At 40.7% G+C, this 13,188-nt stretch overlaps 1 pseudogene; it reads left to right on the forward strand.

Moving 5' to 3' along the window:
- The first annotated feature begins 2,806 nt into the window (after positions 1 to 2,806).
- On the forward strand, positions 2,807 to 12,877 carry LOC119306271 (annotated as a pseudogene).
- Positions 12,878 to 13,188: the final 311 nt, after the last annotated feature.

Here is a 13,188-nt window from a genome sequence, read left to right on the forward strand (position 1 = left end):
CATGTCTGTACATGCTAGGCTCGTCAACACCCGTTGTATTTGAACGTCTGAATAAAACACCTGATCATCACGTGATGTTTTGAAATAGCGAACTGTCGCAACGGTGCACAGTTAGGGGAGAACACTTCTTGAAATTGTTGTAAGGGATCATCTTATTTACTACCGTCGTTCTAAGCAAATAAGATGTATAAACATGATAAACATCACATGCAATCAAATAGTGACATGATATGGCCATTATCACTTTGCTCCTTTTGATCTCCATCTTCGGGGCTCCATGATCATCATCGTCACCGGCATGACACCATGATCTCCATCATCATGATCTCCATCATCGTGTCTTCATGAAGTTGCCTCGCCAACTATTACTTCTACTACTATGGCTAACGGTTAGCAATAAAGTAAAGTAATTACATGACGTTTAAGTTGACATGCAGGTCACAAATAAATAAAGACAACTCCTATGGCTCCTGCCGGTTGTCATACTCATCGACATGCAAGTCGTGATTCCTATTACAAGAACATGATCAATCTCATACATCACATATATCATTCATCACATCCTTTTTGGCCATATCACATCACATAGCATACCCTGCAAAAACAAGTTAGACGTCCTCTAATTGTTGTTTGCATGTTTTACGTTGCTGCTATGGGTTTCTAGCAAGAACGTTTCTTACCTACGCATGAACCACAACGTGATATGCCAATTGCTATTTACCCTTCATAAGGACCCTTTTCATCGAATCCGATCCGACTAAAGTGGGAGAGACAGACACCCGCCAGCCACCTTATGCAACTAGTGCATGTTTGTCGGTGGAACCGGTCTCACGTAAGCGTACGCGTAAGGTTGGTCCGGGCCGCTTCATCCCACGATGCCGCCGAATCAAGATAAGACTAGTAACGGCAAGCATATTGAACAATATCGACGCCCACAACTACTTTGTGTTCTACTCGTGCAAAGAATCTATGCAATAGACCTAGCTCATGATGCCACTGTTGGGTAACGTAGCAGAAATTCAAAATTTTCCTACGTATCACCAAGATCTATCTATGGAGAGACCAGCAACGAGTAGAAAGGAGAGTGCATCTACATACCCTTGTAGATCGCTAAGCGGAAGCGTTCAAGTGAACGGGGTTGATGGAGTCGTACTCGTCGTGATTCAGATCACCGATGATCTAGTGCCGAACGGACGGCACCTCCGCGTTCAACACACGTACAGCTCGACGATGTCTCCCACGCCTTGATCCAGCAAGGAGAGAGGGAGAGGTTGAGGAAGACTCCATCCAACAACAGCACAACGGCGTGGTGGTGATGGAGGAGCGTGGCAATCCTGCAGGGCTTCGCCAAGCACCTACGGGAGAGGAGGAGGTGTCATGGGAGGGAGGGAGGCGCCAAGGGCTCAGCTATGGATGCCCTCCCTTCCCTCCACTATATATAGGGGCAGGGGAGAGGGGGAGGCGCAGCCTTGCCCCCTACTCCAAGAAAAGGGTGCGGCCAAGAGGGGGGGAGGAGTCCATCCTCCCCAAGGCACCTCGGAGGTGCCTTCCCCCTTGAGGACTCTTCCCTCTAGGGTTCCCTAGGCGCATGGGCCTCTTGGGGCTGGTGCCCTTGGCCCATGTAGGCCAAGGCGCACCCCCTACAGCCCATGTGGCCCCCCGGGACAGGTGGCCCCACCCGGTGGGCCCCCGGGACCCTTCCGGTGGTCCCGGTACAATACCGATAACCCCGAAAGTTGTCCCGATGGCCGAAACAGGACTTCCTATATATAAATCTTTACCTCCGGACCATTCCGGAACTCCTCGTGACGTCCGGGATCTCATCCGGGACTCCGAACAACATTCGGTAACCACATACAAACTTCCTTTATAACCCTAGCGTCATCGAACCTTAAGTGTGTAGACCCTACGGGTTCGGGAGACATGTAGTCATGACCGAGATGTTCTCCGGTCAATAACCAACAGCGGGATCTGGATACCCATGTTGGCTCCCACATGTTCCACGATGATCTCATCGGATGAACCACGATGTCAAGGACTCAATCGATCCCGTATACAATTCCCTTTGTCTAGCGGTATGGTACTTGCCCGAGATTCGATCGTCGGTATACCGATACCTTGTTCAATCTCGTTACCGGCAAGTCTCTTTACTCGTTCCGTAACCCATCATCCCGTGATCAACCCCTTGGTCACATTGTGCACATTATGATGATGTCCTACCGAGTGGGCCCAGAGATACCTCTCCGTTTACACGGAGTGACAAAATTCCAATCTCGATTCGTGCCAACCCAACAGACACTTTCAGAGATACCCGTAGTGTACCTTTATAGCCACCCAGTTACGTTGTGGCGTTTGGCACACCCAAAGCACTCCTACGGTATCCGGGAGTTGCACAATCTCATGGTCTAAGGAAATGATACTTGACATTAGAAAAGCTTTAGCATACGAACTACATGATCTTGTGCTAGGCTTAGGATTGGGTCTTGTCCATCACATCATTCTCCTAATGATGTGATCCCGTTATTTAATGACATCCAATGTCCATGGTCAGGAAACCGTAACCATCTATTGATCAACGAGCTAGTCAACTAGAGGCTTACTAGGGACATGGTGTTGTCTATGTATCCACACATGTATCTGAGTTTCCTATCAATACAATTCTAGCATGGATAATAAACGATTATCATGAACAAGGAAATATAATAATAATCAATTTATTATTGCCTCTAGGGCATATTTCCAACAGAAAGAGCCACAACGTGGTAGCTGCTAATCCTATCAAATCCGCTCAATCGAATCGATCACCGTTGTCGCGTCAGTCGACTACTGCTCTGCTCTTCTCGATGGCGACGGACAAGGCGGTTACCAGATCGCTGGAGCATTCCAAGACGACACGCGGCGGCGACGACGTGGAGCATGAGGAAGATAGGGAAGCCAAGAAGATGAAGATGAATCTGGCGGCGGAGGAAGTCGCCTCCGATGATGACGACTAGGAGGAGGAGCTGGAGATCCCATCTCCGCCCCACCAGCCCTACATCTCCGACGAGCTAATGGACAGGCATGCCTACCCGTAGATATTCGCCGCGTATGAGCTCGCCGAAGCCGCATTCTCTCAAAAACAAGGTCAACCCCCCTCTTTCTCCCTCTCATCCTTGCCATCTTGGATCAGATCACCTGGAGAAGCTGCTGCCCACGCAACATCACTTCGAAAAGCTGGCCCTCCCCGTTCCCGACTCCAGGAAGAAGGCCGTACTCTCCGCAGCCAGATCCATCATAGGCCTCTCCTCCTCTCTTGGTACACACGCGCGATGATACCATCTGCTTCATGCATGCATGTCATGCCGCCTCTCCGGCTAAGGATCTCCATGAAACCTTGCTTTGCTGATATATATAGCTGCACAAATCCTTAGGTGGCGAGCCACTGGCACGGTCAGCCAGTCTCTAGATCGAAAGGGATGAGGGGAGCCAAACCGCGGTCGTGTTGACGACCGCGCATCTGATCCGCGCCAACAAGCCGCTGGCCAAAGACTACTGGGCGAAAAAAGACCGGTACCAGTATCACCCCGACGCTCAAGTGAATAGTACTCTAGAACCACAAAAATAACACGCTTTGCTTTATCAACGTATCTTATTTCCTGTGTTTTCATTTAGGTTATTGTTCACTTGCTTGACGAAACCACTGCGGAGGGCCACCTGCTCTATCACCAGGAGCATTATGATTTTGCTTTCTTTAAGGTTGCAATGGATCAACGTGTTCAATTAGCCTCTTTTGCTGACACGGACAATATTGGTCAAGTGGCTTTGCAGCTCGGTAGAGAAGAAAATTTGAATCTAAAGATAATCCATGGCAAAGTGAAACGGAAAGCAGGACACCACTTCTTGTACTTTTCCTAAGACTAGTAAGCATGAAAAAATAAATGTAAACCAGGCGAGATTCTCTTAATATAAAAAAAATGTTTTTAAAAATATAAATCAAATGGATACACAATGTTTGATGTCGCTCAAATTGTATTTTCAAAAGTGAGACACAATAGTGGTTATGTTGCTGCACAGAGTAATCGCAGGAAAATATTCTCATTTAAATAAAATCAGCAATTATTTATTAATGCAGTAATATAGGCTTGTAATGTAGTCTTCTCTTCGAGTGTAGCCAGGGAAAAAAAGTATAAACTGCCTTACGATGCAATTATATTGTTCAAGATGCTTAATTCTCGAATCTTATTTTATTCTACTAATGTGCATAGCAAAATATATACTTGTACTAATTTGGATCAAATTATATATATTGTTTGGTTGTGTGGATTGCCAAAATTATATAGCTACCTACTATGGATAATAAGAAATAGAAGATGATATGTGACTACAACAACTTCTATATAAAATAAAGATGATTTACAAGAACTAATTGAAATGTAAAAGGGCTAAAGAAATCCAATAATTATCATGATAGGAAGTATTTATCCGGTTTTGTATGTGTTTACGCGTTGGCAACCATACTAACTTACAATGCTGTAAGACCCTCTGTGCGTACAGAAACTGAAATGAGTTATGAAGAGAAATAAAGATGGAAGGAACAGTATTCCAGAGTATTTGTCAAGCTTAACCTTATCAAGCTTTCAGGTCAGCTTCTAAATTACAAAAAACATGATGAATCCTCAAATAAGAAAGAACCAACAATTTGGAACATGCTACAAAACTGGTGAAGATAGAAAGCATCCATCCTCTTTTTCCGTCGTAAGGAGTAGCTTTAACATACATTTGTAACAGTGTAATACCTGATCCGGAAAAAGTTATTCATTATTATTATTGGAGGAAAGAGGCCGCATACAAAGAAAGAGAGACGGTGCAAATAAGGCCTTAAACAGTATGTCTTCAAGTTTGATGACTGCAAATATGTTGGATCATTTGAAACTGCACAAGTATATAAGAATAAATATATGTGCCAAAATAGCAAAAGGTATATGGTTTCTCTGTCATGAAACAAAATAAATCTGACTGAATACAGTTTGTATGATTTCTCTGTACCAATATACGGCAGCTGTATTAGGACAGATCCTTCAAAGGATCTATTTATTGGAACTCAGCCGGATTAGTTTCTTCATTGGATCCTTCTGTATGGTAAAATTCTCTTTATTGTAACGCAGTAGAGATTGCACACCTTTACAGAACATCGAGAGATATTCTCTAACAACAGTCACGGAGTCATGTAACCAGTTTTAGATGTATAGAATCATGTAGCTGAAATAGTAGTACATCTACAATATCTTGCCTCCTACTGAATCTTACATAATTTACTGGATTGCTATGCAATTATGTTAAAGCGACGCGTGTAAAGTTTTCTCTAAGAATGAATCATATATTCTGATTTCCAACCTATCCCTGGAGCTAGTGCCTAGGTAGGGGCAACCCACCTTAATTCTAGGTAAATCAACGTCATGCGTAAAACACACACTGATCAAATAGCACAAATAAGGCAATTCTAATCAAGGGGTTGGCATTACCTCTTGATACGGTCCAGTTTAATGCATATGGTCGTACGAAGTAAAGCCCAAGGAAGCCGACATGAACATGAGAAGTAATCATGGGAAATAGAGACTCTGCATCTTGACTTCTTCAGTATCCTTCTTGATCCTACTTTGTAAGACAAGATTGCTGCATTTTTATGTGCGTGCCATATCTAATTACACATTTTCAGTACAGCAATCGGCAACCTAAGATAATCCCAAATCTATAATTCTAGATTGCTTGAAGCCCCATGATTCTTATTTAATATGTAATGCACGTGCACCCACTGAACATAAACTTTATGAGAGACAGTGAATTCAAATTTCTCAACCAGCCAAACTTATGCATGTAGTCCAATTCTAATCTTGGTTTAAATAAGAATCGCATTGTAAGTATACAGGTCTAGACAAACACAGTCTTACAATCAGTCCCATTCTTCCTATATCTACTCCCTTGGTTCCAAAATATAAGTCTTCTTAGCTATTCCAATACGTACTATATACAAATGTATATAGACATATTTTAGAATGTAGATTCACTCATTTTACTCCCTATGTAGTCCGCATTGAAATATCTAAAAAGACTTATATTTTAGAACGGAGGGAGTATATATGAGAATGATTTTCATGCTCCAGATCACATGTATTTCCCAAAGAAATTTCTGACCCACCTCCAAGTGCCAAAAGTGCATTATTAGTCATGCAAATTGCAGAATACCCCCAAATCGAATTAATGGTTCACCTGATAGATTTGTGATAGACCTTCGGTGCCCTCGACTGTGCACGTAGGAAGAACTGCAGGAGGTCCTTGACGGCCCAGTAGGACGACGGCAGGAACGGCAATGAAGGCACCTCCTGCGCCATGGCCGAGACCGGTGCCACCTTAGGGACGACGGCAGTTGGCTGCTTGGACTTGGAGGACGTCAGTGGTGGGTTGTTGTCGGCGTGGGTGTTGTGAACGGAGCTGAAGTCGATGCGGATGCCGATGGTTGCCAGAGAGCATGCCCTAGACATGGATGGAGTCGTCGCAGTAGTGGCAAAAGAGCGCCTGGCCTCCAGGAAGAAGACGATGGCGGCGACAACACATGTGTTCCTGGAGGAAGACGAAACTCCTCGCACTTCCCCCATCGTGGCTAGCGTGCATGATGGCGGCAGGCGGCTCGCGATTAGCTTCCTAATAGGATGGATGCGTCCGAGATAAGTTTTTTTAATAGGATGGATTTGTGTGAGATTAGTTTCCTAATAGGATGGATGCACTCTGATTTAGTTACCCAGAATAGGATGCACCCTTGATTATTAGTTTCCTGATTTCCCAGGCATGGAGTTTCATATATTCCTCCACGGTGGAGTACGGTCAGTCAATGTAAATTGCAAAGTGCACACAGAAAATGGTTTAGGTTAAGGCTAACCGTTAGATTGATTTTAGTGGGCCTAATCGTGCGGTGGTATTGGATCTGTGTACACTTTGTGGGGTGTCCTTAAAGAAGTTCTTGTTTGGTTGTTTAATGGTAGTATAGATATAGACTAGTAAGCATGCACGTGCAACGCACGTGTCAAACGTAAACCAGACGAGATTCACATAATATAAAAAAATAAATGTTTTTAAAAATATAAATCAAATGGATACACAATATTTGATGTCGCTCAAATTGTATTTTCAAAAGTGAGACACAATAGTGGTTATGTTTCTGCACAGAGTAATCGCAGGAAAATATTCTCATTTAAATAAAATCAGCAATTATTTATTAATGCAGTAATATAGGCTTGTAATGTAGTCTTCTCTTCGAGTGTAGCCAGGGAAAAAAAAGTATAATCTGCCTTACGATGCAATTATATTGTTCAAGATGCTTAATTCTCGAATCTTATTTTATTCTACTAATTTGCATAGCAAAATATATACTTGTACTAATTTGGATCAAATTATATATATTGTTTGGTTGTGTGAATTGCCAAAATTATATAGCTCCCTACTATGGATAATAGGAAATAGAAGATGATATGTGACTACAACGACTTCTATATAAAATAAAGATGATTTACAAGAACTAATTGAAATGTAAAAGGGCTAAAGAAATCCAATAATTATCATGATAGGAAGTATTTATCCGGTTTTGTATGTGTTTACGCGTTGGCAACCATACTAACTTACAATGCTGTAAGACCCTCTGTGCGTACAGAAACTGAAATGAGTTATGAAGAAAAATAAAGATGGAAGGAACAGTATTCCAGAGTATTTGTCAAGCTTAACCTTATCAAGCTTTCAGGTCAGCTTCTAAATTACAAAAAACATGATGAATCCTCAAATAAGAAAGAACCAACAATTTGGAACATGCTACAAAACTGGTGAAGATAGAAAGCATCCATTCTCTTTTTCCGTCGTAAGGAGTAGCTTCAACATACATTTGTAACAGTGTAATACCTGATCAGGAAAAAGTTATTCATTATTATTATTGGAGGAAAGATGCCGCATACAAAGAAAGAGAGACGGTGCAAATAAGGCCTTAAACAGTATGTCTTCAAGTTTGATGACTGCAGATATGTTGGATCATTTGAAACTGCACAAGTATATAAGAATAAATATATGTGCCAAAATAGCAAAAGGTATATGGTTTCTCTGTCATGAAACAAAATAAATCTGACTGAATACAGTTTGTATGATTTCTCTGTACCAATATACGGCAGCTGTATTAGGACAGATCCTTCAAAGGATCTATTTATTGGAACTCAGCCGGATTAGTTTCTTCATTGGATCCTTCTGTATGGTAAAATTCTCTTTATTGTAACGCAATAGAGATTGCACACCTTTACAGAACATCGAGAGATATTCTCTAACAACAGTCATGGAGTCATGTAACCAGTTTTAGATGTATAGAATCATGTAGCTGAAATAGTAGTACATCTAAAATATCTTGCCTCCTACTGAATCTTACATAATTTACTGGATTGCTATGCAATTATGTTAAAGCGACGTGTGTAAAGTTTTCTCTAAGAATGAATCATATATTCTGATTTCCAACCTATCCCTGGAGCTAGTGCCTAGGCAGGCGCAACCCACCTTAATTCTAGGTAAAGCAACGTCATGCGTAAAACACACACTCATCAAATAGCACAAATAAGGCAATTCTAATCAAGGGGATGGCATTACCTCTTGATACGGTCCAGTTTAATGCATATGGTCGTACGAAGTAAAGCCAAGGAAGCCGACATGAACATGAGAAGTAATCATGGGAAATAGAGACTCTGCATCTTGACTTCTTCAGTATCCTTCTTGATCCTACTTTGTAAGACAAGATTGTTGCATTTTTATATATGTGCCATATCTAATTACACATTTTCAGTACAGCAATCGGCAACCTAAGATAATCCCAAATCTATAATTCTAGATTGCTTGAAGCCCCATGATTCTTATTTAATATGTAATGCACGTGCACCCACTGAACATAAACTTTATGAGAGACAGTGAATTCAAATTTCTCAACCAGCCAAACTTATGCATGTAGTCCAATTCTAATCTTGGTTTAAATAAGAATCGCATTGTAAGTATACAGGTCTAGACAAACACAGTCTTACAATCAGTCCCATTCTTCCTATATCTACTCCCTTGGTTCCAAAATATAAGTCTTCTTAGCTATTCCAATACGTACTATATACAAATGTATATAGAGATATTTTAGAATGTAGATTCACTCATTTTACTCCCTATGTAGTCCGCATTGAAATATCTAAAAAGACTTATATTTTAGAACGGAGGGAGTATATATGAGAATGATTTTCATGCTCCAGATCACATGTATTTCCCAAAGAAATTTCTGACCCACCTCCAAGTGCCAAAAGTGCATTATTAGTCATGCAAATTGCAGAATACCCCCAAATCGAATTAATGGTTCACCTGATAGATTTGTGATAGACCTTCGGTGCCCTCGACTGTGCACGTAGGAAGAACTGCAGGAGGTCCTTGACGGCCCAGTAGGACGACGGCAGGAACGACAATGAAGGCACCTCCTGCACCACGGCCGAGACCGGTGCCACCTTAGGGACGACGGCAGTTGGCTGCTTGGACTTGGAGGACGTCAGTGGTGGGTTGTTGTCGGCGTGGGTGTTGTGAACGGAGCTGAAGTCGATGCGGATGCCGATGGTTGCCAGAGAGCATGCCCTAGACATGGATGGAGTCGTCGCAGTAGTGGCAAAAGAGCGCCTGGCCTCCAGGAAGAAGACGATGGCGGCGACAACACATGTGTTCCTGGAGGAAGACGAAACTCCTCGCGCTTCCCCCATCGTGGCTAGCGTGCATGATGGCGGCAGGCGGCTTGCGATTAGCTTCCTAATAGGATGGATGCGTCCGAGATAAGTTTTTTTAATAGGATGGATTTGTCTGAGATTAGTTTCCTAATAGGATGGATGCACTTTGATTTAGTTATCCAGAATAGGATGCACCCTTGATTATTAGTTTCCTGATTTCCCAGGCGTGGAGTTTCATATATTCCTCCACGGTGGAGTACGGTCAGTCAATGTAAATTGCAAAATACACACAGAAAATGGTTTAGGTTAAGGCTAACCGTTAGATTGATTTTAGTGGGCCTAATCGTGCGGTGGTATTGGATCTGTGTACACTTTGTGGGGTGTCCTTAAAGAAGTTCTTGTTTGATTTTTTAATCTATACTACTATTAAATATAGATAGATGATAAATATATGGTATGCAATATATATTATCATGACTGAAATTCTACTCTCTTTTTTCTTTGGACTATTTACTATATATGAGGCAAAAGCCCCACAATCCCACCAAATTTATTACTCAAAAAACCATAAGCACAGGAGGAGGAGATACAGAAGAGAGAGAGAGAGCATGGTGGAGAAAGAGTACATACATACCTACGGTAAGCCTGAAATTCCATGTAGTCATATTTAATGTAATTTCTTACCTTCAATCTTCAATTCATTGACACTTTCTGTTTATTATAAGAAAATTCTATAAATGTTTCCTAGGATAACGGTCGCGGAGGACCACTCATTGACTTTGATGGAAATGTTGTGGGCATGTTCAATGGTTGTAATAGAGGGCCTCTTGTTCCTTCTTCTGTTTTGAATGGGTGCATGGATTTGTGGACCAATTTTGGGTATGCATTCTCCCTTAGTTTTACGGATAAGTCTTTTAACTAATGCCTTCATCATTTTTTCAACTTGTTGTTGGTTATTGAACTAGACATATGACCTCATCAATAGAGAGAAAACCTGAGTTTGTGTTGTTCAAAAATGTGCCTTTTGCCATGGATATTGTATTTACTTTGCAAAATCATGTGTGAGTGACAATAGACTATGGGTGAAACTTTGAAGGGTTGCTAGGTGGAGCGTTGTAAGACTGTAAGATGATTCACGATGATACCTTTATTGGAGAAAAGAGGTTCGATTGCCAAAACAATTTTTCAGTGTGTTAATACTAATTATGATGATAGTGCATAAATAAAACGTCATTGAATACTTTTTTTAACATAAATGCATCTTTTTATCGAAGCATTCTTATTTTTATAGCTTGATCTAAAATCATGTTATGATTTTGTAGGTGCATCCCTGGGCCCACCTTGGGTTGCAATTTGAGGCCATCAAGTTTCTAGATCCCACTCGTGGTGAGTATATATGGCGCAAGTTAAACATTGATGATGGTCTTGTTGTTGAAGAGGTATATCTGATTGTTTGTTTTGCTTTATTTGACTTTCTATTGAATTTTCGGCAACTCCTTCTCATGCATGTTACCAAATGTTAATTCTTGCCAATTAAACCTTAGGTGTCAGCAGGATCCCATGTTGAGAAAATTGGAATCGAGTAGGTGATATTATTGATTGCATTAATGGAGAACACATTTCTACCACACTTGAGGTACGTGTACTATGATTCTATTAGATTTTAAAATATTAGAAATATTTATGTCAATTTCTATTGTTGTTATTTTACTTTTTCTTGTAATCGTGTTTTACTTTGTTGTTGATATTATTAGTTGGAAAGCAAGTTGTTGAGCATATGCATGGGCAGTTTTGACAGAGGAAACGATATTAATGTCAAAATTGATGTTTTGGTAAGTTTGGTCTTGTGTTTAAAATTATGTTTTGTTGGGTCTGTGTCGTCCATTACTTCATACAAAATATTTTTTTGTAAAATATTTTATTGAAAAAAATAGTCTCATGACTGTACAGGTCCGGGTATTTCACATAGCTAACCGTCTCCGGAGGACAAAAAATTTAGCTGTAAATGTATCTGATCATCAGGAAATTATTGAACAAGGTATACAACTCTGTTTTTAACCTAGTCCTATGTAAAGTTTATGTGGATTGTGATTTCTGAATCTCAAGCTATTTGCATCCTTTTCTATATATATAATTTTATTTATGTTGTGCAATCATTTATTATTATTCTTTTGAACTCACGAATCGTCATATGTTTTTGCACCGCCTCACATGAATGTGGGTCTATCTAAATTTGCTTACTAATTTTTTGAAACCTATAGCTATGCTTTACGACAAATTATCATATTGGCCTCATTTAAACCTCGAGATTAGAAAATCCAAAAACCTTTGTAAATGCATAGGATCAATTTGCTGATACTGCAAAGGACCTATCTTGTATAGATCCATCTTCTTGTTTTGTATTTTTTTTTGTCAGTTACAAATCTTGCACCAAATAGTGGGATCTCAGGGATTTATTCTTGTTTTTATAATTCTTTGGGATTTATATCCCAGGATCATTAATTAGCTTGCATTGTGGTAAGTAGTTGGGTGATGATTTTTCTGCTGCTCCACTACTACTCTCCTAGACTATTTTCATGAGCTGCTTGGCTATGAGACTCAACTACACTATCTCACAGTTTGTAAAAATCCATTACACTTACTACCTAAGAGAAAGTTGTAACTGAGCGTAGCACAGTCGGTCCTTTTTGTCACTTTCGTATGCATATAGCAAGGAGTTGTGTTACTTTTATACATTAATAATGGTCAAAATACTATCGGCTAAATCTGTTTTCACTAAATTAGTAAACTTGTGTGTATCTCTAATATTTAGAGTAATATGCTTTTATGCCAAAACATCCATGTTCGATTTTTTGCACACACTTGACATTGCTTTGGACTGAGATAATGCATGCACTTGTTGGTATGTTGATGTCGTACGATTCTTAGCACTAGCTTTGAAGTCCATGCCATTATGTAAGAATGTATATTGAACTGTACTTGCATGTGTACATTTGGAGCTATACATGGATATACTAACAATGCTACGTAACTTTCTTTTTGTAGCTTACTATCTTGTCACCAATGGAGAAGGCTTTTCTGCTGCTGTGTCACCTGAACAAGTTGACTCAGACTCGAACTCGGACTCTGAGTGACTATGTTGCGTTTGCGCTGGTTCATGCCTTCCAAGTGTTTTTTTGTACAATGGAAAAAACTACATCGAAAAGAAGAATACAAAATCATTTAGCCAAATACTATATTTCTTCATCTTACAAATGCCTAGTGTTTAGGGGACATCGAGATCAAGAGTTTCCGTGCTAAGAAGGGGCTTTTAGGAAGTTTAGAGCAGACCCGCCACAACAAATAGGACGAGACTTGCCGTAGGATGAAGTGGGAGCACGGATGGGAGCATGGAAAGGGAGCAGGCAAGCTGGATCCTCGTGCGGCCAGCGTTTTGGCTGGACCT

The sequence above is a fragment of the Triticum dicoccoides genome, chromosome 5B (assembly GCF_002162155.2).
Source record: "Triticum dicoccoides isolate Atlit2015 ecotype Zavitan chromosome 5B, WEW_v2.0, whole genome shotgun sequence".
NCBI classification, from domain to species: Eukaryota; Viridiplantae; Streptophyta; class Magnoliopsida; order Poales; family Poaceae; genus Triticum; species Triticum dicoccoides.